This window comes from Hemitrygon akajei, unplaced genomic scaffold, assembly GCF_048418815.1.
Source record: "Hemitrygon akajei unplaced genomic scaffold, sHemAka1.3 Scf000034, whole genome shotgun sequence".
Taxonomy (NCBI): domain Eukaryota; kingdom Metazoa; phylum Chordata; class Chondrichthyes; order Myliobatiformes; family Dasyatidae; genus Hemitrygon; species Hemitrygon akajei.
In genome coordinates, this window is record NW_027331920.1 from 12,669,493 (window position 1) to 12,692,506 (window position 23,014).

Below are 23,014 nucleotides of genomic sequence, written 5' to 3' on the forward strand. Positions count from 1 at the left end.
AAGAGACTTCGATAGTTTAGAGAAATGGACAACGAAGTGGCAAATGAAATACAATGTTGGAATCCGTATGGTAATGTACTTTGGTTGAAGAAATAAACAGGCAAACTATTATTTAGATGGGGATTGAATTCAAAATGCAGAGATGTAAAGGGATTTAGGAGTCCTTGTGCAGGAATCTCTAAAGGTTAACCACCATTTGAGTCGGTGGTGAAGAAGGTAAATTAATGTTGGCGTACATCTCTAGAGGTATAGAAACATAACAACACACAGCACAGAAGAAGGACGCCTCACGTCTTAATAAGCTGATAAGGAAGGCGGGCTCTGTCGTGGGCAAAGTACTGGAGAGTTTAACATCGGTAGCTGAGCGAAGGGCGCTGAGTAGGCTACGGTCAATTATGGAAAACCCTGAACATCCTCTACATAGCACCATCCAGAGACAGAGAAGCAGTTTCAGCGACAGGTTACTGTCGATGCAATGCTCCTCAGACAGGATGAAGAGGTCAATACTCCCCAATGCCATTAGGCTTTACAATTCAACTGCCAGGACTTAAGAACTTTTTTAAAGCTATTATTAATGCTTTTTGAGTTAGTGTTTTAGATGCATATCATATTATTACTGAGTTAAGTAGTGTATGTAATGAGTTTTTGCTACAACAAGTGTATGGGACATTGGAAAAAATGTTGAATTTCCCCATGGGGATGAATAAAGTATCTATCTATCTATCTATCTATCTATCAATACAAGCCCTTTGAACTACCTAGCTTTTACCCAGCGCCTCTGATTTTTCTAAGCCCCATGTAGACATCCAGGGGTCTCTTAAAAGACCTCTACCTCCACACATCCGCCTCCACCACCGCCGCCGGCAGCCCATTCCACACACTTACCTTTCTCTGCGTAAAAGAATTACCCCTGTCACCTGCTCTGTACCTACTTCCAAGCACCTTAAAACTATGCCCTCTCCTGCGAGTCAATTCGGCTATGACAAAACCCTCTGACTATCCACAGGAACAATGCCTCTTATCATCTTGTACACCTCTATCAAGTCACCTCTCATCTTCCGTCGGTCCAAGGAGAAGAGGCCGAGTTCACTCAATCTGTTTTCATAAGCCATGGTCCCCAATGCAGGCAATATCCTTGTAAATCTCCTCTGCACCATTTCTTTGGTTTCCACGTCCTTCCTGTAGTGAGGCGACTAGAACTGAGCACAGTACTCCAAGTGCGGTCTGCCCAGAGTCCTATATAGCTGCAACATTGCCTCTCGGCTCTTAAACTCGATCCCACAATTGATAAAGACCAATACACAGTCCAACTTCTTAACCACAGAGTCAAACTGCGTGGCAGCCTTGAGTGTCCTATGGACTCGGACCCCAAGATCCCCCCGATCCTCCATAGAGCCAAGTGTCTCACCATGAATACTATATTCTGCCATCATATTTGTCCTATCTAAATGAACCACTTCACACTTATCTGAGTTGAACTCCATCTGCCAATTCTCAGCTCAGTTTTTTATCCTATCAATGTCCCGTGGTAACCTCTGACAGCCCTCCAAACTATTCACAACACACCCAACATTTCTGCCATCAGCAAATTTACTAAACCATCCCTCCACTTCCTCATCCAGATCATTTATAAAAAATCACAAAGATTTGGTGGCCAAAACGATCCCTGAGGCACACCACTGGTCACCGGCCTCCATACAGAATATAATTCGTCTACAACCACTCTTTGCTTCCTGTGAGCAAGCCAGTTCTGGATCCGCACAGCAATGCCCCCTTGGATCCCATGCCTCCTTAATTTCTCAATAAACCTTGCATGGGGTACCTGATCAAACGTCTTGCTGAAATCCATATAGACTACATCTGCGGATCTACCTTCATCAATGTGCTTAACACATCCTCAAAAAATTCAGTCAAGCTCGTAAGGCACGACCTGCCTTTGACAAAGCCATGCTAACTGTTCCGAATCATATTCTGCCTCTCCAACTGTTCATAAATCCTGCCTCTCAGGATCTTCTCCATCAACGCAGCAACCACCGAAGTGAGACTCACTGGCCTATAATTCCGTGGCCTCTCCCTATTCCCTTTCGTGAATAAGGTAACAACACCCGCAACCCTCCAATCCTCCGGAACCTCCCCCGTCCTCACTGAAGATGTAAAGCCTATTGCCAGAGGCTCAGTAATCTCACCCCTCGCTTCCCACGTTAGCTTGGGGTACATCCCTTCCGGTCCCGGTGACTTATCCAACTTGTTGCTTTCCAAAAACTCCATCACAACCTCTTTCTTAATATCTACATTCTCAAGCTTTTCATTCCACTGCAAGTCACACCACGATCACCGAGAGACTTAATGCTCTTCATTTCCCTTTTCCCTTCTCACTCCCCTCCCTCACACTCCAATGCATGTGTTTGTGTGTGAGAGAGAGAGGGACCTGCATGCTCACTCACCCTCCATCAACGATGTCCTCTCTCCACGAACACACTCACACTCTGTGCACACCGCAGTCCCTGTGGGCTCAAATGATCCAAACATGTAATGCCCTCCCTCCTGTACCAACTCCTTCGTCACGCGGTAAATAGTTTATACTTCCTATTCCTGGCACATGGCACAGATGGCAGTCCTGAGATCACAGCCCCGTATGAGCTGTCTCTTTACTTGGCGCCTCACTTCCTGAACTTCCTTTGCAGAACCTTGTTCCCATCTGAGCCTCAGAGCCATACCAAGCGCCAGAGACCCAACAGCTGTGACTTTCCTTTGTGAGGTCATTCCCCATCCCACAGGTGTGTAAAGTGATATACCTGTTGTTCAGGGGATGGCCACAGGGATGCGCTGTTGTGACTTTCCTTTGCGAGGTCATTCCCCCATCCCACCGGTGTGTAAAGTGAAATACCTGTTGTTCAGTGGGATGGCCACAGGGGTGCGCTGCACTCTCCTTCCTGACTGTCACTCAGTTTCCGGTGCCGTGACCTTGCGTGCAACTGCTTCTCTCTATATGACCTACCTATCACCACTTCAGCATCAATCCCTTCCCTCCCTTCCCTCAGTAGTCAAGGGTTTCATTCGGTCCCGGCGACCTATCTAACTGAATATCTTTCAAGAGCTCCAGCATATCCTCTGTCTTAATGACTATACACTCAAGCATTTCAGTCCACTGCAAGTCACCCCACAATCACCGAGATCCTGTTCCATTGTGAATACTGAAGCAAAGTATTCATTAAATACCTCCGCCTTTTCCTCCGGTTCAATACACACTTTTATTTTGTCACACATGATTGGTCCTATTTTCTCACGTATTATCCTGTCGCTCTTCACATACTCGTAGAATGCCTTGCGGTTTTCCTTAATTCTGTCCGCCAAGCCCTTCTCATGGTTCCTTCTGGCTCTCCTAATTTCATTATTAAGCTCCTTCCTGCTGGCCTTATAATCTTCCAGATTCATATCATTACCTAGTTTTTCAACCTTTCGTTAGCTCTTCTTTTCTTCTTGACGGGATTTGCAGCAGCTTTTGTACACCACGGTTCCTGTACCCTACCTTCCATTCCCTGTCTGATTGGAAAGTATCTGGGCAGAACCCCACCAAATATCCACTGAACATTTGCCACATTTCTTCAGTAGGTTTCCCTGAGAACATCTGTTTCCAATTTATGCTTCCAAGTTCCTTCCTAATAGCCTCATAGTTCATCTTCCTCCAGTTAAACCAGTTAACTTGTGTGTTCCTACCTCTCCCCAAAGCTGTCTTAATGGAGATAGAATTGCGATCACTATCTCCAAACAACTCTCCCACTTAGAGACCTGAAACCTGACCAGTTTCATTTCCCAATAGCAGATCAAGTGCAGCCTCTCCTCTTGTAGACTTATCTACGCACATATTGTGTCAAGTAACCTTCCTGAACACACCTAACAAACTCCACCCAATCTAAACCCCTCACTCTAGGGAGATGCTAATCAATATTTGGGAAATTAAAATCTCTCACCAAAACAACCATATTATTCTTTTATTTCTTTCAAGAATCTGTCTTCCCATCTGCTCCTCGATGTTCCTGTTGCTTTTCGGTGATCTGTAAAAAGAAAACACCCAGTTGAGTTACTGACACCTTCCTATTCCTAACCTCCACCCACAGAGACTCCGTAGACAACCCATTCATGCCTTCCTCCTTTTCTGCAGCCATGACACTGTCCCTGATCAACAGTGCCATGTCCCCACCTCTTTCGCCTCCCTCCCTGTCCTTTCTGAAATATCTAAAGCCTGGCACTTGAAGTAGCAATTCCTGCTCGTGCACCATCCAATTCTTAGTAATGTTCACAACATTATAGCTCCAAGTACTGATCCACGTTCTAAGCTCATTCACTTTACTTATGATATTCGTCGCATTAAAATAGACACATCTCAATCACCGGAAAGAGTGCGTCGCTCTCTACCACCTAATCCTGTCTCCAAAGTTTCTCTATTTTTGAGCCAGTCTCCCTTTCCTCCATCACTTCAGTTTGGGTCCCACCACCGAGCAATTCTACTTTAATCTCTCCCCAATAGCCTTAGCAAACTTTCCCGCTAGGACATTGGTTCCCCTCGGATTCAAGTGCAAAGTGTCCTTTTTGTACAGGTCACACTGCCCCAGAAGAGGTTCCAATGATCCAGAAAGATGAATCCCTGCCGCCTGTTCCAATCCCTCAGCCACGCATTTATCCTCCACCTCATTCTATTCCTGAACTTACTGTCAGTGATCCCGAGAATACTACCTTTGAGTTTCTACTTCTTAACTTTTTCCTAATTCCGTGTAGTCCATTTTTAGGACCTCCTCCCTTTTCCTACCTTTGCGGTTGGTACCAATATGTGCCACCACCTCCGGCTATTCTGCTTCGCACTTCAAGATATCGTGGACGCGATCAGAAACATCCCGGACATGGCACCTGGGAGGCAAACTGCCATCCGCGGTTCTTTCCTGTGTCCACAGAATCGCCTATTTGTCCCCTATCGCTGCTGTCACCCTCTTCCATTCGCTACCCGTCTGAGCCACTGGACCGGACTCTGTGCCAGAGTTGCTTCCCCCAGGTAGACCATCACACCCCAAAGCAGGAATACTTATTGTTAAGGGTGCAACAACCGGTGTTTCTCTATTACGGGCTTCTTGTCCTTTCCTCTCCTAACTGTTACCCTTTTCTCTGTCTCATGTGGTCCCGGGGTGACTACCTTCCTACAGCTCCTCTCTATCACATGCTTACTCTCCCTGAGCAGACGAAGGTCATCGAGCTGCAGCTCCAGTTCCCTGACGCGGTCTCTAAGGAGTTGCGCTCGATACACCTGGTGCAGGTGTTTTTTACTGGAATGTAAGAACAGGGATGCAATATTCATGCTCCACAAGAACTCCGCAGACCACATTTAGAGTATTGTGTGCAGGTTTGGGCTCCTTATTTTAAAAACGTATTAATGACATTGGAGAGGGTTCAGAGAATATTCACAAGAAGGATTACAGGAAAGAACGGGTTACCATATGAGGAACGCCTGGCAGCTCTAGGCCCGTTTTTCGCTGGAGTTCACTAGAATAAGGAGGGATCTCATAGAAAGATTCCAAATTGTAAAAGGCAGGGACAGATTAGATATGGCTAAGTTATTTCCCATGATAAGGGAATCTAGGAAAAGAGGGCATGCGGAGTAATTACTTTAGTCAGAGGGTGGTAAATCTGTGGAATTTTTGCCAGGAGCTGCAAGTCATTAGGTACATTTAAAGCAGAGCTAGACAGGTTTTTGATTAGCCAGAGAATTAAAGGTGATGGGGAGAAGCAGGGGAGTGAGGATAACTGGAAGAATAGGATCACGAATTGGATTGAAACACGAGGGATGATTTTCCCACTGCCCCCATAATCACAACCTAACCGTGACATGCTCTTCATTTCCTTGGTCAATGAAAAAGCCGAGATACCAGTAAGATGAGAGAGTATAGTTAGTTAACTTGGAATCAGACCAAACAAGTCACCATTGAACTCTCCGTGACAGTGTGGAGTGACTCTGAATCTCCAGTAAACCCTGTTGATTTAAACCAGGCCACCCATCACACCCAGATGCAACATAAAGGTTGCAGTATATTTAAAGTAGGGAGGTTACATCTTACTCTGAGATGAAGCCTCATAACTAGGCCTCAAAGCATTTTACTACCCAAATAGTTAACGTAGGGTTCCCAGATTATTAACTGTAATGTTAGCTGTTAGCTGCTTATATAAAATGGCTACTTGTAGCGTTAGAGTGAAATGGCTTCTTTGTGGGTAACTGATGAGGTAATGCTCTGGTTAGTTGGAATGTTTGGGTTATAATTATTGATAACGGAGGAACTAAGCACTGGAAGCGATGTTGTTCTATCTGTCTCTGTGGGAGCCTGGAGTCAGTGCGCGGGTTTTTCGGGACGAACCCCGAAGAGGAAGGACGTGCCGGACGCGCTCTGGTCGACCACCGAGGTTGGTCCCAGGCGGCGGGTCGAGGAGGTCGGAGAAGATCGACTGGTGGACCGAAGGCTTCGATAATTTAGCTCCAAGGTTGTGCACGAACTGATTGAACTCTGATAAGTTCTGGCGCCTTTATCTTTTATTCTTGTATTTTATCGCTACTAATGACCTATTCCAGTAAGATTTATGAAGTGTACTCTGTAAACGTACACTGTGTGCTGTCTGATATTGTGTGTGCGAGTTTGTACCAGTGTGCATTTCACAGCATCCACGCAAACGGGAGACACGGTTTGGCGGGTGGACGGATTTTCCCCGAGACAAATACAAGCCGATAGCCCTAAGCGCATTACATCTGTGGGCTGCTCGTCACGGGATTGAATTCTGTGGATGCTGTGTGACCACTCTGCTTAAATAAAATACAATGGGATGGCGGCAGCTGCTTTTCGGCGATGGAGTGCGGCTGCGAAGGGGGCAGAGAGCAATGCTTGCGTGTTGAGGGGGGTGGAGACCGGCGTACCGGATGAAGTGTTACTGCGAGGTATGAGTGCGGTTAAAACTTTTGGCAAAGTGGAGGTTGTATCGCGGAACTTTGATTTTGAGGCAGGTACAGATATAGTGTTAGTGCAGACAAGTGAGGACATAACAGGGGTGGAGATGCCAGAGGAGATTGGCGTCCCCGGGGAGGCGGGGCCATGGCGCCTGCAGAGTGTCGGGGAGGAGGCGTCAAAGCTCAGCGAGTGGAGTTGCCTGCAGAGAGGGGGAGGAGATCGTAGGGAACGGATTCTTCCGGTGTTGGGGGATGAACGGAAAGAGTGGTCAGATTTGGAAAAGTTGGTCAGTTCCCGTTCCACCGTGAAAGGCGAGAGCTCTGAGTTGGCCTCTGCACTTACCTCCTTAGCGAGAAGGGCAGAGGGGCCCCGCCAGAAGATCAGAGTTTTCTCGGGGATAACGCCCGCTCCCGAGGGTGAGGAGGATTATGGGACATGGGTTGAGCAAACGTCACAGTTGTTGAGGGAGTGTCAGTGCTCGGATGTGGAAAAGCGACAGAGATTAGTTGAAAGTTTTCGGGGAGAGGTGACTGGGGTAGTGCGAGGTGTGAAGGCTAAGCAGCCTTTGGCCACTCTGAAGGACTATATAGTGGCTTTGGAAAGTGCTTTGTTGACTGGATGCTCCTAGGATCTTCTCAGGGAATTTTAAAACATGTAGCAGGGGGAGGGTGAGAAGCTCTCAGCGTACCTTTATCGGCTAGAGAGACAGCTTAATGGATGGCGGCGCCGGGGGCCATTCGGGCTGAACAGGTGGATCAGAAAAGATGGATCATGTATTTTGGGGTGCCGAGGCCGAGGACAAGATTGCTTGGAGTCTCCGGCTGTCTTATAAAACAGTTCGTTCATCTGATCAGAGATGTGAGGGGGGATGAGCGCGCGTTGAAGCCGCGGAAGGACTCTGTCAGCAGGGTGAGATCCTCAGTTGTAGATCCCGGTGGGGATGGGAGAGGAGCCGGCTCCATCCCGCAACTGATAAAGGAAGTGGTGGCCGAGCTGAGGGCTGTGGGGTCGGTAGGAAGGGCTTCACCCCACCCCCCGCCCTCCCAGAGGACGGAGAGCGCAGGACGCTGCAATTGGCGGGACGTCTGCGAGAAGAGGGGCGGCTGGTAGAGTGTACTATAACTGTGGGAAAGAGGGACATTTCCGATGAGACTGTGAGAGGCAGGGAGTGTGCTGTAACTTCGGGGAGGAGGGCCACTTCCGGCGGGAATGAGAGCTGCCGGGAGCCTCTAGGAGGACGAGTCCCCGGGTATCCAAAAAGGGAGAGGTGTCGGGAAACTTAGAGGGGACCCAGTGAGGGAACGGCCTGGTGTCTGTAAGTGAACACGTTCCCAGCAATGTTCCTAGGAACCCCCAAAAGCAAAAGACCCTATTCCAGAAGGGTCACACAGGTCACGCTACGATACCGTTTGTTTTACAACCAGTAATTAAAGCATTTGCCATTGACCCCATTCCGTGCACTGGGGATTTGAGACGTCAGTGCTGGGGATTATCCGAATGACGGGTAGTTGTCGGTGAAACTGGAGTTTTCAGTAGCCGATGTGGGAGTGTCTGAAGTTTTGGAGACGTTGTCGCTGGTTTTCCAGACACGGTTGAGACGGGGGGGGGGGCGCTTCAATTCTGCTGGGGACCAACACCCCTGTGGTGCGGAGGCTCATGGGGGCTTGCCAGGAGAGGGCGAGTGAGAACTGTTTGGGGACCCAGGCAGTGCACCCAGCGTTTCATGTTGCTTTGGAGCAAGTGCGGCGTCACCCCAGGCCGGAGACTACATTTAAACGAGGGACAGTGTAGTGCACCCAGTTGAAGCCTGTGATAATAGGGCCCGGGAAACTAGCGAGAGTGAAGGGAGCCTCCAGATTTCCCGGAATCCCTGATGGCGAGGCCCTATTCGTGGACGCTGCGGAAAACCTCGAGGGGGAGTCACGATTTCCGGCTGGGGTGCTGGTGAGTCCCGAAGTGCCGAGGCCCTCGGGGGTAGATGCCAGGCGGATAGCGGTGAGTGTCAGGAACACTACGGAGAGAGAAATCACCTTTAAGAGAGGGATGCCGCTGGGGCATTTGTTTCCTGTGATGGTAATGTCTAGCGCCCCTGTGAGGCCCACTGGGGGGGGGGGTGGTGGTGGGAGGATAGGAAAACCGAGGAAAACTGACCGCTGATGCCTTTAACTTTGGGGACTCTCCTGTGCCGCCGGAGTGGAAACGCAGGCTGGTGGACAAGATGCTGAAGCTGCAAGAGGTTTTTCCTTTTGGTAAGTTTGATATGGGTTGTTCCAAGAACACTCGCCATATCATCCGAGTGACTGAGGACACCCCGTTCAGAGAGAGGTCGCGGCGACTGGCCCCTGCAGATGTGGAGACGTGCGGCAGCACTTGTGCAAGTTGAAGGAAGCTGCAATCATCTCTGAGTCCCGAAGCCCCTATGCGTCCCCAATAGTGATGGCCCGGAAGAAGAACGGAAGGGTACGCATGTGTGTGGACTATAGGACCCTGAACCGGCTCACTGTCCCTGACCAGTATACGGTCCCGAGGGTCTGAGTGGGGTGAAGTGGTTGAGTGTGTTGGACTTGAGGAGTGGATACTACGAGATCACGATGAGTGAGGCCGACAAAGAGAGGACGGCATTTATATGCCCTCTGGGATTTTACCCACTTCGAAAGAATGCCCCAGGGCATATCGGGAGCCCCTGCCACCTTCCAGAGGGTCATGGAGAAGACGGTGGGGGATATGAATTTGCTTGAAGTGTTGGTGTATTTGGATGATTTGTTAGTGTTTGGAGCCACCTTGGAAGCACACGAAGCGAGGCTACTGAAGGAGCAATGTCGGCTGAGGTAGGAAGGGTTAAAACTCTCCCTGGACAAGTGTCTGTTCTGCAAGACGTCTGTTAGCTATGTTGGACGCATAATCTTGCAAATTGGAGTCGCTACAGACCCGGATAAGATAGAAGCGGTGACCACTTGACCGAGGCCCCGGACTGTGAGCGCTTCGCGCTCATTCTCGGGGTTCTGTGGTTATTATCGGAGATTCCTGAAGGGCTCCGCCAAAGTGAGTCACCCCTTTAAACCAGCTTCTGGGTGGTTACCCTCCCATGGGGAAGAAAGGAAAAGAGGGCCGGGAGGTTGGAGAATATCTCAACCCGTTGGAGCCCTTTGGACAGAGATTGGATACAAAATGTGAGGAGGCTGTTAAATCGCTGAAAGAGTTGCTGACCCAGGCACCGGTGCTGGCTTTTGCGGACCCCGTTTACCCTGTGTACTACACACTGACGCCAGCCGGGAGGGATTAGGGTCCATCTTGTATCAAGTTCCGGCGCCGACCTGAGCGGCAGCCTTTTCCAGCTGCTCCCGAGATTCGATCAAATTGATCATTCTTTTTAGGTTGTTTTCTTTTTAGTCATAGTGTTATGTTGAGTATTTATTTAATATTGAGATGGAGAGAAAGGTGTACTCGAGAGACCAGCTACTTGCGCTGAGAAATGCGCAAGTCAGTGTTGCGCAACAGATCCAGATCCCGAACGAAATTAAACGGAGGTTCCGTGGCTCCAGGGCTGGAAAACTGCGCAGGGATAAGCGGACGGACTTGAAGAAGCGTTATAAACCCGCTGTTCCTTCGGTCATTATGGGGAACGTGAACTCGCTGCCAAATAAAGTGGATGAACTAGCCTCACTAGTAAGGAATGTTAAAGCATACAAGGAATGCAGTTTAATGTGTTTTTCCGAAACATGGCTGACGGCTAACATCCCGGATGTAAATGTAGAATTACCTGGTTTTACTACGGTAAGATTTGACAGAGATGCCAAAAAGTGTGGGAAGAAGAAAGGAGGGGGACTCGCTCTCTACATTAACGTAAGATGGTGTAACCCCGGGCATGTGAGTACAAAGATCTCCGTTTGTGAAAAGGATATTGAGCTGATCGCCGTGAGTATGAGGCCATATTACCTGCCTCGAGAATTCGCCAGCGTCATTGCGGTCATTACGTCCCGCCGCGTGCCGACGCAACGGTAGCGTGTGATGTCATCAGCTCCGCGGTTGCCAAGTTACAAACACAACACCCTGAGGCACTGGTGTTAATTACAGGGGACTTCAACCATGTGACCTTGGACAAGACACTACCTGCTTTCTCCCAGTATGTGGATTGTTACACCAGGGGTAACAGGACTATTGACCTGCTGTATGCAAACGTACAGGATGCATATAGTGCATCCCCGCTGCCTGCGCTGGGGAAAGCTGATCACAACCTGGTTTTGTTACAGCCCAGATATAAATCAATTGTGATGAGGCATCCCACTACCACACGCTCTTTTAGAAAGTAGACTCCTGAAGCTGAACAGGCCCTGAGAGACTGCTTCGGTACTACTAACTGGGATGTACTGCAAGGGGGGCTCTGTGGGGGCGTTGAGGAGGTCACTGATTGCACAACGGACTATATTAATTTTTGTGTGGATGCCGTTGTTCCTGTTAGAACTGTTCGCTGCTACCCCAATAATAAGCCCTGGATCACTAGTCACATCAAAGGCCTCCTAAACCAGAAGAAGAGGGCCTTTAAAGATGGTGATCGGTTGGAGCTTAAAAGAGTTCAGAAGGAACCCAGAGTACAGATAAGGGGGGCAAAGGAGCAGTACAGGAGGAAGTTAGAACAAAAGCTGCAGAAAAAAAGCATGAAGGAGGTGTGGGATGGGATGAAGATCATCACCGGATGTGGTGCAAAGCGGGGGGCAAACATAAGTGGAGATGTGGAGAAAGCGAACCAGCTGAACAACTTCTTCAATAGGTTCGACAGCACAATCCCACCCTCACCGCAGAACTCCACACCAGGCTTACTTCCCTCACAGGAAAATAGCCACTCACAGGAGACCTGGCCCACGCCCAGGTTTACGGCTGCACAGGTGGAAGGTCAACTGAGGAAGATCTGTACCAGCAAGGCGGCTGGACCGGATGGAGTTTCCCCAAGATTACTGAGGGCCTGTGCGACTGAACTGGGAGAACCACTACAGCGCATCTTCAACATGAGTCTAGATCAGAGAAGAGTACCCAGACAGTGGAAAACATCCTGTATTGTCCCGGTACCGAAGAAACCTCAACCAAAGGAGTTGAATGACTTCAGACCTGTTGCCTTGACATCGCACGTGATGAAGACCATGGAGTGGCTGATAATACAGAATCTGAGGCCACAAACCAGGCACGCCCGGGATCCGCTTCAGTTTGCGTATAAGGAGAAGGTGGGAGTGGAGGATGCTATCACGTATTTGCTGCACAAATCACTCTCTCACCTAGATGGGGTCAGTTGTGCTGTGAGGATTACATTCCTTGACTTCTCTAGTGCCTTTAACACCATCCAGCCCAAGATCTTAAAGCACAAACTAACGGAGATGGGAGTAGACTCTCACATGGTGGATTGGATAGTGGACTACTTGACAGAGAGACCTCAGTATGTGCGGTTGGGAGACTGTAGGTCTGACACGGTGGTCAGCAGCACAGGAGCGCCACAGGGAACCGTACTCTCTCCGGTCCTGTTCACCCTGTACACATCAGACTTCCAATATAACTCGGAGTCATGCCATGTGCAGAAGTTCGCTGATGACACAGCCATAGTGGGGTGTGTCAGGAATGGACAGGAGGAGGAGTATAGGAAACTGATAAAGGACTTTGTGATATGGTGCAACTCAAACTACCTGCGTCTCAATATCACCCAGACCAAGGAGATGGTGGTGGACTTTAGAAGATCTAGGCCTCATATGGAGCCAGTGATCATTAATGGAGAATGTGTGGAGCAGGTTAAGACCTACAAGTATCTGGGAGTACAGTTAGATGAGAAGCTAGACTGGACTGCCAACACAGATGCCTTATGCAGGAAGGCACAGAGTCGACTGTACTTCCTTAGAAGGTTGGCGTCATTCAATGTCTGCAGTGAGATGCTGAAGATGTTCTATAGGTCAGTTGTTGAGAACGCCCTCTTCTTTGTGGTGGCGTGTTGTGGTGGAAGCATTAAGAAGAAGGACGCCTCACGTCTTAATAAGCTGGTAAGGAGGGCGGGCTCTGTCGTGGGCAAAGTACTGGAGAGTTTAACATCGGTAGCTGAGCGAAGGGCGCTGAGTAGGCTACGGTCAATTATGGAAAACCCTGAACATCCTCTACATAGAACCATCCAGAGACAGAGAAGCAGTTTCAGTGACAGGTTACTGTCGATGCAATGCTCCTCAGACAGGATGAAGAGGTCAATACTCCCCAATGCCATTAGACTTTACAATTCAACTGCCAGGACTTAAGAACTTTTTTTAAAGCTATTATTAATGCTTTTTTTGAGCTAGTGATTTAGATGCATATCATATTATTACTGAGTTAAGGATTGTATGTAATGAGTTTCTGCTACAACAAGTGTATGGGACATTGGAAAAAATGTTGAATTTCCCCATGGGGATGAATAAAGTATCTATCTATCTATCTATCTATCTATCTATCTATCTATCTATCTATCTATCTATCTATCTATCTATCTATCTATCTATCTATCTATCTATCACGGCACCGGCTTGAGACCTGTCGCGTTTGTCAGCCGGTGTTTGCCGCCTTCCGAGAGAAACTATAAGCTGGAGTTCCTGGCGTTGAAGTGGGCAGTGGTGGACAAGCTGAGTGACTATCTCACCGGAGCCAGGTTTGAGATGAGGACGGACAACAACCCAGTACTTATATCCTGACTTCAGCGAAACTGGATGCTACAGGCCATCGGTGATTGGAGGCCTTGTCGGTATCTGATTTCAGCCTGAAGTACCGGCCGGGGAGCAAGAATATCGATGCGGATGCTTTGTCACGACGGGAGCATGAGGAACAGGAGACGGACGAGGAGTGGGAGAGCATTCCTGCCCCTGGGGTGAAAGCCATGTGTCAGTTTGCTATCAGCTTGAAGGCCAAGGAAAAGGAAAGGCCGGAAGCGAACTGGGAACCCATTGGTGGCTTTTAATGACGCCCTACCCCCAGTTTACTGTGACCTGACTGCACTGAAGACTAAGCAGTTGCCGGAATTCAGTCCGGGGGAAGTGGCAGCTGCTCAGCGAGATGACCCGGGCATTGGCGCTGTTCGGTGCGCGGTGGAAAAGGGGGATGTGGCGTGGGCGGAGAAGATGAAACACGCTTCAGTGCCTCCGTTATTGAGGGAATGGCCTCAGTTGAAGTTGAGGAAACAAGTTTTATATCGGGTAACGTCACCCCCGGACCGACCTCGGTGTTGGCAGTTATCTTGGCCTGAGAAGTATCATAAGGAATTTGGGACTACCTGGGAAACACAAGCTGGCTGATCGCTGGGCGGGCACGCCCTATGTAGTAGAGAGTCTGATGCCAAATCTACCGGTTTTCCGGATGAGCCCCAAGGATGGGAGGGGCCCGTCAAGATTCTCCATCGGAATCACCTGTTGCCCTTGGGGTGAGATGTACAGGTAGAGCGGGAGCCCGAGGTGCCGGCTGCGCCTTGTACCAGGACTCTGCGTCCACGCAGGGTGGAGGAAGAGCCCACACCGGGAGAGTCGGGCCCGGGCACAGTCCCTGTGAGGGATACTGACTCGGAGGATGATGACTCGGAAGATCGGTACATGCTGCCGTTCGCTGACGCCCCCGTGATGGAGGTGGAGGCTCCCGGTCCTTCCCCCACTGGGTTAGAGGGAGTAAGGGAAGCTGGTGATGGACTGTCGGGGTTACCACATGGCGTTGGAACAAAGGATGTGGGGCCCAAGCAAGCGATGGAGGGTTACGAGGAGCAAAGGTGTTTGGGTGACCGCTCGCGGGAGGGTTCGCCTCGTAGTTCCCATGGGTCTCCCGTATTGTCCGAGGTGGAGGAGTTAGAAGAAGGAGTGCGCAGGCCTCAGAGAACTAGGCACCCCTCAGACAGGTTGGCCTATGTGGCACCTGGGGAACAGGGTGTGATCTCCACTGCTTTGGGGAGTTATGCCACTGCTTTCTGCACTTGGATTGGGAGGTGTGTTCTGCAGGAGAGGCTGGCGAATTATCTGAACGTCATGAGGGCATGACTTAATTCGGTGGGGGGAGAATGCACGGTTCTCAGATCATTAACTGTAATGTTAACTGTTAACTGTTACAAAGTGGGTCCTCTGTAGCGCTATAATGAAACGACTTTGCAGGTAACTGATTTGGTAATGCTCTGTTTAGTTGAAATATTTGGGTTATAATTATTGATAACGGAGGAACTGACCACTGGAAGCGATGTTGTTCTGTCTGTATGTGTGGGAACCTGGAGTCAGTGCGCGGGTTTTTCGGGAGGAGAACCGAAGAGGAAGGACGTGCTGGACCCTTTGGTCCCAGGCTGGTCCCAGGCGGCGGGTCGAGAAGGTCGGAGAAGATCGAATGATGGACAGAAAGCTTCGATAATTGAGCTCCAGCGGTTGTGCACGAACTGATTGAACTCTGATAAGCCGGCGCCTTTTTTCTTTTCTTTTTATATTGTATCGCTATTAATTACCTATTTCCAGTAAGGCTTATAAAGAGTAATCTGTAAAACGTACATTGTGTGCTGTCTGATATTGTATGTGTGAGTTTGTACCAGTGTGCATTACACAGCATCCACGCAAACGGGAGACACGGTTTGGCGGGTGGACGGGTTTCACCCTGGACAAATACAAGCCGATAGACCCAAGCATTATACTAACCATGCCAAGTTTTAACATTTTTACAGATGGAACGAAAGATAATTTAACTGGGGATGGTGGAGTAGCCCATTTTTGGGATTGAAGTATAGACAATGATAGAGAAATTTATTTGCAACCATTTATCAGTATTTTCAGCAGAAATGGTTGCCATCATTTTAGGCTTAAGGTTGGTGGAAAAATTTCTTCACACGTAGCGTTATAATTGTTCAGATTACTTTTATGTTTTGATGACTCTTAAACACGTTATTCTAGCAGTCGGTCAGATTTACTGTTGGAAACTCACCAGGCATTAATTCATATTCAAGTACTTGTTTATATATTTTCTTCTTATAAGTCCCAGCACACAGAGGTATTGAGGGGAATGAGTGGGTTGATTGTAAGTTACAAAAGTTCAACTGTAGATGAAGACCCTTCACTTAACAAATCAGAATTTCAGAGTTATGTATTTTGAGAATTAGGAGCTTATGGAAAGACTGATGGGAAAATGGGTACACCTTTACAGAATACATAAACGTGTTGGGTGTATGGGGAGAAAGGGGTAAAACAGGAACGGACGGAATTATATTGACATGAACTACAATGGGAACATGAAGGTGCTGGGTTTATGGGAGAAACAAGAAGGGAAGAAATTTTATCCCCATGTCTTACTAAGCTGAATTATTCCTTTTGTCATGTTGCAAAACATGCTTCCGGATTGAGAATTTTTTTCCCCATTATGAAACGATTGAACACAGGGCATTTTCGGGTGAAGCATATCCGGAAATAAATCATGCAGGCTTCATTGCAATTTTGGGGGGCTTGATTGATTTCATTTAACCGCTTTCTTAAGTCATGGGGTGACTTCAAATAAATTCGCACTGTTGTGTTTCTTTACGTATAATCGATAGGATTTGTTGGCGGTAATTTAGCTTTCATTAGAAGACAGAAGCAGTGAGGATTTTATTTCCCAATTTTGTACACCATAGTCCAGTCCAGTTGATAACGGGAATGCGCCTTTATGTTGGAGTGTCTTAATTTTGTCAATCATTAAATGAGATAGTGGAGTCTGGTGTCTACATTGGGTTGGAAAATGAGCGTCTGACTCGACCCGCGCGGTCTTGTGGGAAAATCTGACAGTGAAGTTGGTGAGCGGAATGGGAATAGATGGATATATCCGCCGACGAATGTGCGGGCGGCATTCCGGAGTAATTCTTTTTCTGGCGTCTGGCGGGAAGAATGAGGTTCTGACTCTCTTGGACGGTGCTTTGTCCCTACCCACACACACACTATCTTAACGGCCCGGACTGCCGGTCGATGGGACAATCCGCCCGGAAATAACAGTTGGGGGATCAGGCGGTGAATCTGAGGAGCTGGAGCCCGGACTGGAGACTGTGCCGCCGCCTTTGGCGACTACTCAGGATGCGGCGCCGTTAATCAACTGAAGCATCGAAGTGACGGGATATTTCACCGCGCTGGTTGCCTGCTCCCTGAATTTCGACTGAGTCACCATGTAAATAAATGTGTTCGTGCAGCAGCTGAAATCCATCAGGAAAAACCCAACGTAGTGAAAGATCCGTTCAGAATCATTGAATTCGAGTCCTTTTCCTGAGACCTGATAATATATGACATTTACAACCATTGTCATCCACAGGAGGATAAAGCTGCCGGAGAGGGTGAAGAGTAAAATCACAGACCTCCTCCTGCTCTCCATCTCCGGGTCACTGCGGTTCTCCCCCTTGCTCTGACCCTTCAGCCCCTTACGGACCCGACTGGCCACTAAAATGTGTCTGACTGTCAAAGCGTTGAGCAGCAGGATCACAGCGAAAGGGAGGAACGGAGTTAAGACCGTATCCAGCCAGTCATATCCTATCCACCCGGGGTCAGTAAAATAATTGTCCTTGGCAATACAGAGCCACGGTACATTGTCGATTATCACCGCCGGTTTCCATGTGAAGTATCGGGGAAGGTTTTTCAGACAGAACAGTACGCCGGTTGTTGTTAGAACCACAGCCGCAGTTTTCCCGGTGCAATATTTTGTTTTCAGCTTCTGGCAGCAAATGGCGACAAACCGGTCAAAGGTGAAAGTGACGGTGAACCAGACCGAAGAGTGTGTGGCTGTGAAGCCCAGTACATCAATAACGCTGCACACAGGGGTGATGCCCAGAAAACTCCACGGGAAGTAATACTTTCTGATTCGAAAAAAAAGGACCACGGTGACAATGGTCAGTAGATCGGCCGCTGCCATGGCCATGAGGTAGCGAGTGGTGCAGGTAGAGAGGCCGCACTTTCCCCGGGACAGGATCACAATCGCCACTACATTCACTGGAGAGAGAGAGAACATGCGCTGGGGATTACTGAAAACATTTTCCGGGAATTAACATGGAATCGGCTTTGGCTAAAACTCAAAAGTCTGCAAACGGCTGCTAATCTAACACCAGAAGTGGGTCACACTGTCTCTGATCTGGCGCGTTTCACTGAATTAACTGTGGCTGACCAGGACTCTGGAAAATCAGCATCTGATGAGGCCGAGAATGGATACAGAGAGGAGCAACACACACAGAACTGGAGGAACTCAGCAGGTCAGGCATCATCCATGGAATTGAATAATCTTTCGTTTCGGGTCGAGACCCTCCTTCAGGTCGAAGCGCTGCCCCGATTTATTTCGGGTTTCAGAGGGAAAGAAGGAGCCACTTAGTGACCTGTGGCTGAGTTGCGCCGTTAATGGATTAATTCTGCAGCGCAGTTTAATTCGATAACACACGGCAGCAGATCCGTGAACACTGGTTCAGGTGATCAGACACAATTATTGACCAACAGACAGTGGGATCTGATTGTGACAGACTCCATAGGGAGACGTGAAGCGCAGGACTAGGGTTTCCCTCTGATCAATAACCTAGGAAAAGTATACTTCAGAATGCCAACATCTCCCAGTCACAACTTCCCGGAGAGATCCCTGGCCCCATCACTGGGACATCTCTGGACAAGCTGTCATTCAAGGCAGGAACAGCGTTCTATTCGATCCCGTGATTTTGAGGAGAAACATAGACTTAGTTCCACTTGTTATTAAATATGAAAATTCAGTATGTGACATTGACAGGATCGATATCTCTGTTGGATATTTGTGCAATGGTGATCAGGTTGTAAGCTTGTAACATTATCTTAAACAGGTTCACTCCGGTTAACACACAGAAATAACGAATATGTAATGCTCTGCTCACTCACCAGGAACTCCAATGAAGACAATGAATATGTACAATATGTTCTCCACACTCTTGTAACTATCGAACATTGCCGACATCTTCTCTGGCCAGTGATTTGTCTCTTTGTGCGACAGGCGATCTCTCGGAATGAAATGTTAAGGCAGCAAATGCCTGGGGTTTTTAAAGGCATTTTGCAATTCCACAGGGACAGATTTCGATATATTTAAAAATAAATGATTTAAAATTATTTACAAACCAATTACGTCAGAAAGGTGCAATCCCTGCGATGACAGATTGTGATTAAATTAATGAATAATATTTAGATCATTTATGTGGGTTAGTTTGTTACAACAAAGGTGACTGAACCGTCCGAGGTGTCTTATCAATTAAATGTGTTTCCACTGATTGATAACAGTTGATAACGGGAATGCGCCTTTAAGTTGGAGAGTCTTAATTTTGCCAATCATTAAACGAGACAGTGGAGGCTGGTTTGATTCACATTGGGTTAGTAAATGAGCATCTGACTCGACCCGCGCCGTCTTGTGGGAATGTCTGACAGTGAAGTTGGTGAGCGGAATGGGAATAGATGGACATATCCGCAGACGAATGTGCGGGCGGCATTCCGGAGTAGTTCTTTGTCTGGCATCTGGCGGGAAGAATGAGGTACTGACTCTCTTGGACGGTGCTTTGCCCCTCCCCACACACACTATCTGAACGTCCCGGACTGCGGTGGATGGGAAAGAAAACGCCCGAGAATAACACCTGGGAGATCAGGCGGTGAATCTGAGGAGCTGGAGCCCGGACTGGAGACTCTGCCGCCGCCTCTGGCGACTACTCAGAATGCGGCGCCATTAATCAACTGAAGCATCGAAGTGACGGGATATTTCATCGCGCTGATTGCCTGCTCCCTGAATTTCGACTGAGTCACCGCGTAAATAAATGTGTTTGTGCAGCAGCTGAAATTCATCAGGAAAAACCCGACGTACTGAAAGATCAATTCAGAATCATTGAAATCGTGTCCTTTTCCTGAGACCTGATAATATATGAAATTTACAACTATTGTCATCCACAGGAGGATGAAGCTGCCGGAGAGGGTGAAGAGTAAAACCACAGACCTCCTCCTGCTCTCCATCTCCGGGTCACTGCGGTTCTCCCCCTTGCTCTGACCCTTCAGCCCCTTACGGACCCGACTGGTCACTAAAATGTGTCTGACTGTCAGAGCGTTGAGCAGCAGGATCCCAGCGAAAGGGAGGAACGGAGATAAAACCGTATCCAGCCAGTCATATCCCACCCACCAGGGGTCAGTGAAATAATTGTCCTTGGTAATACAGAACCATGGTACATTGTCGATGATCACTGCGCGTTCCAGTGTGAAGTAGCGGGGAATGTTTCTCAGACAGGACAGTACCCCGGTTGTTGTTAGAACCACAGCCGCAGTTTTCCCAGTGCAAAATTTTGTTTTCAGTTTCTGGCAGCAAATGGCGACAAACCGGTCAAAGGTGAAAGTGACGGTGAACCAGGCAGAACAGTGTGTGGCTGGAAACCTCAGTACATCGATAACACTGCACACAGGGGTGATGTCCAGAAAACTCCACGGGAAGTAATATACTCTGATTCGATTCAGAATGACGCTGATGACAATGGTCAGCAGATCCGCCGCTGCCATGGCCACCAGGTAGCGAGTGGTGCAGGTAGAGAGGCTGCACTTTCCCCGGGACAGGATCACAATCGCCAGTAAATTTACTGGAGAGAGAGAACAGACAGTGGGCATTACTGAAAACATTTTCCAGGAATTAACATGGCATCGGGCTTTGGCTAAATACTCGGGAGTGCTAGAGTCTGTAAACGGCTGCTAATCTAATACCAGAAGTGGGGTATGTTTTAATCATGTCACACAATATGTATTAAAGAACACGACTGAGCAGGAGAGGAAGATAAGGAAGTGCAGCTTTGAGAGAGAGAGAGAGAGAGAGAGAGAGAGAGAGAGAGAGAGAGAGAGAGAGAGAGAGAGAGAGAGAGAGAGTGTGTGTGTGTGTGTGTGTGTGTGTGTTTCTGTGTGTGTGTGTGTGTTTCTGTGTCTGTGTCTCTGCTTGTCCCTGCCTGACTATACACGTTCCCGTACCTCCAATTTACTTTATCCCCCTTGGTTCAGCCCCTTCCCATCTGTCTCCGCAATGCAGATGTTCTCGAACTCTCATATCAAACGCTTCACAAATGGCTGTTGAACCGTAACAAAGCAAGAACAGAGGCCAAATTTCAAACTTTCAAATTTTCAATTTCTGTGTCAGAAATAAAACAACCTTGAGACTCGTCACAGCACCATTTCAGCAGACACCCCCACATGCACATTAGATTATCCCGGAGCAAGTATCATTTCAAACAGTTCATGAAATAGCTATCTCTATTTTAAAAAAATACAAGAACAAAGGTATATATTGAATTAATTGTTATTGCATAAAAACGGAACAATCTTGAGTTCTGACACCCTTCCAAATCCACCGGCTCCCCAAGCCAGTGCTCACCCCCGAATCCGCCAACACCCCCAACTCTCTGCAAATCAGTGCGCATTCACAAATCTGTGCTCACTGGAAAAGCCTCATTCAACCCTCGAATCAGCGTGCACCCCAAAAGCAACCGGCACCCGAAAATTCCAGTGCACTCACACATTCACTGACATACCCCTAAATCCTCGTATAATCATTTACATCCCCTTAAATCTTCGCACCTCACCAAACCCATCTTTATCCCCTCGTCGGTAGGTGTCCCAAATCCACCGACCCCCATATTCGCTGACAAAACCCGATGTCTGCTCACATCCACAAATCCCTGTGCACCCCTATATTCACCAAAACATCCCTAAGTCAGCGCAAACCTCAAATCTGTGTGCGCCCCCAAATCCTTGCCTACGCCGAAGCAGCAGACACCCCCAAATGTACTGAGATACCCAGATCTGTGCGCACCCCAAACTAATTGACGCCCCCATATGCAAGTTACATTATCTGAGAAGAAGAATCATTTCAAGCAGTTCTCAAAATATCTGCTCCCACCCTAAAAAAAAGCAAGAACACAGGTTCAAGTTGCATTTATTATTAAAGTTTGTATCAATGAAACAACCTCCGAATCCACCGGGATTCCCAAATCTGCGCTAATCTTCAAACTGTGTGTTCTCCCAAAACTGTGCACACCCGCAAAGCCGCAGGCAAGGCACAAATCAGTGTTCGCTCCCAAATCAGTGTGTACCCCAAATCCATGCGCACCTGCCGACACTGCCAAATCCACCAAATCCTTGCACACCCCAAAACTAAAGACTCCCAAATCCACTTACATACCTAGATCCGTGCGCACCCCAAAACTAAACACACTCCTCCATCCACCCACATACCCAGATCCGTGAGCACCCCAAAACTAAAGACTCCCAAATCCACCGACATACCCAGATCTGTGCGGGCCCCAAACCTGCTGACAACTCCATATGCACATTAGATTATCCCAGAGCAAAGATCATTTCAAACAAATCACAGCAAAGCGGCCTCCACCTTAAATAAAATAGCAAGAACACAGTTCAAAGTTCAAAGTGCATTTGTTATTAAAGTATCTATAAATGAAACAGAGTCATCACACCCCTAAATCCAAGGTTACCCCAATCTGTATGCATCCTCAAATCCGCCTACACACCCGATTCTGTGCGGTGCCTCAAATAGATCTGCACACCCTGTGCACCCTCACATGTCAAAACTGTGGGCACCCCGAAATTCACTGACACTCCGAAATCAGTGTGCACACCCGTATTCGCCAACATGCCCTGAAACGTCCGGACATCCGCAAATCAATGTACAGCCCCATTTCCATGTGTACCCCCAAACCCGCTGACATCGCCACAGACATATTAGATTTTCCGAGTGCAAAATCATTTCAAACAGTTCGCGAAATAGCTGCCTCCATGTTAAAAAGTTCAGAGTTCATAATGTGTTCATTATTAATGTGTGTCTGCATCTCCGAGTGTTTATATGAGTTCGCGTGTGTGTCTTTGTGTCAGAGGGTAGCTAGCAGACAACGCTGGCGCTTTGTCGGGACGGCTTGGCTACTGAGAACACTTGGCGATGACAACAGAGAGATGTGTGTACACTGGTTCGGGGAACTACATAGCATTGTTTTGTTTGTAAGGGATACAGCAATATCATGGGGTGAACTCTGAGGAGGTTGA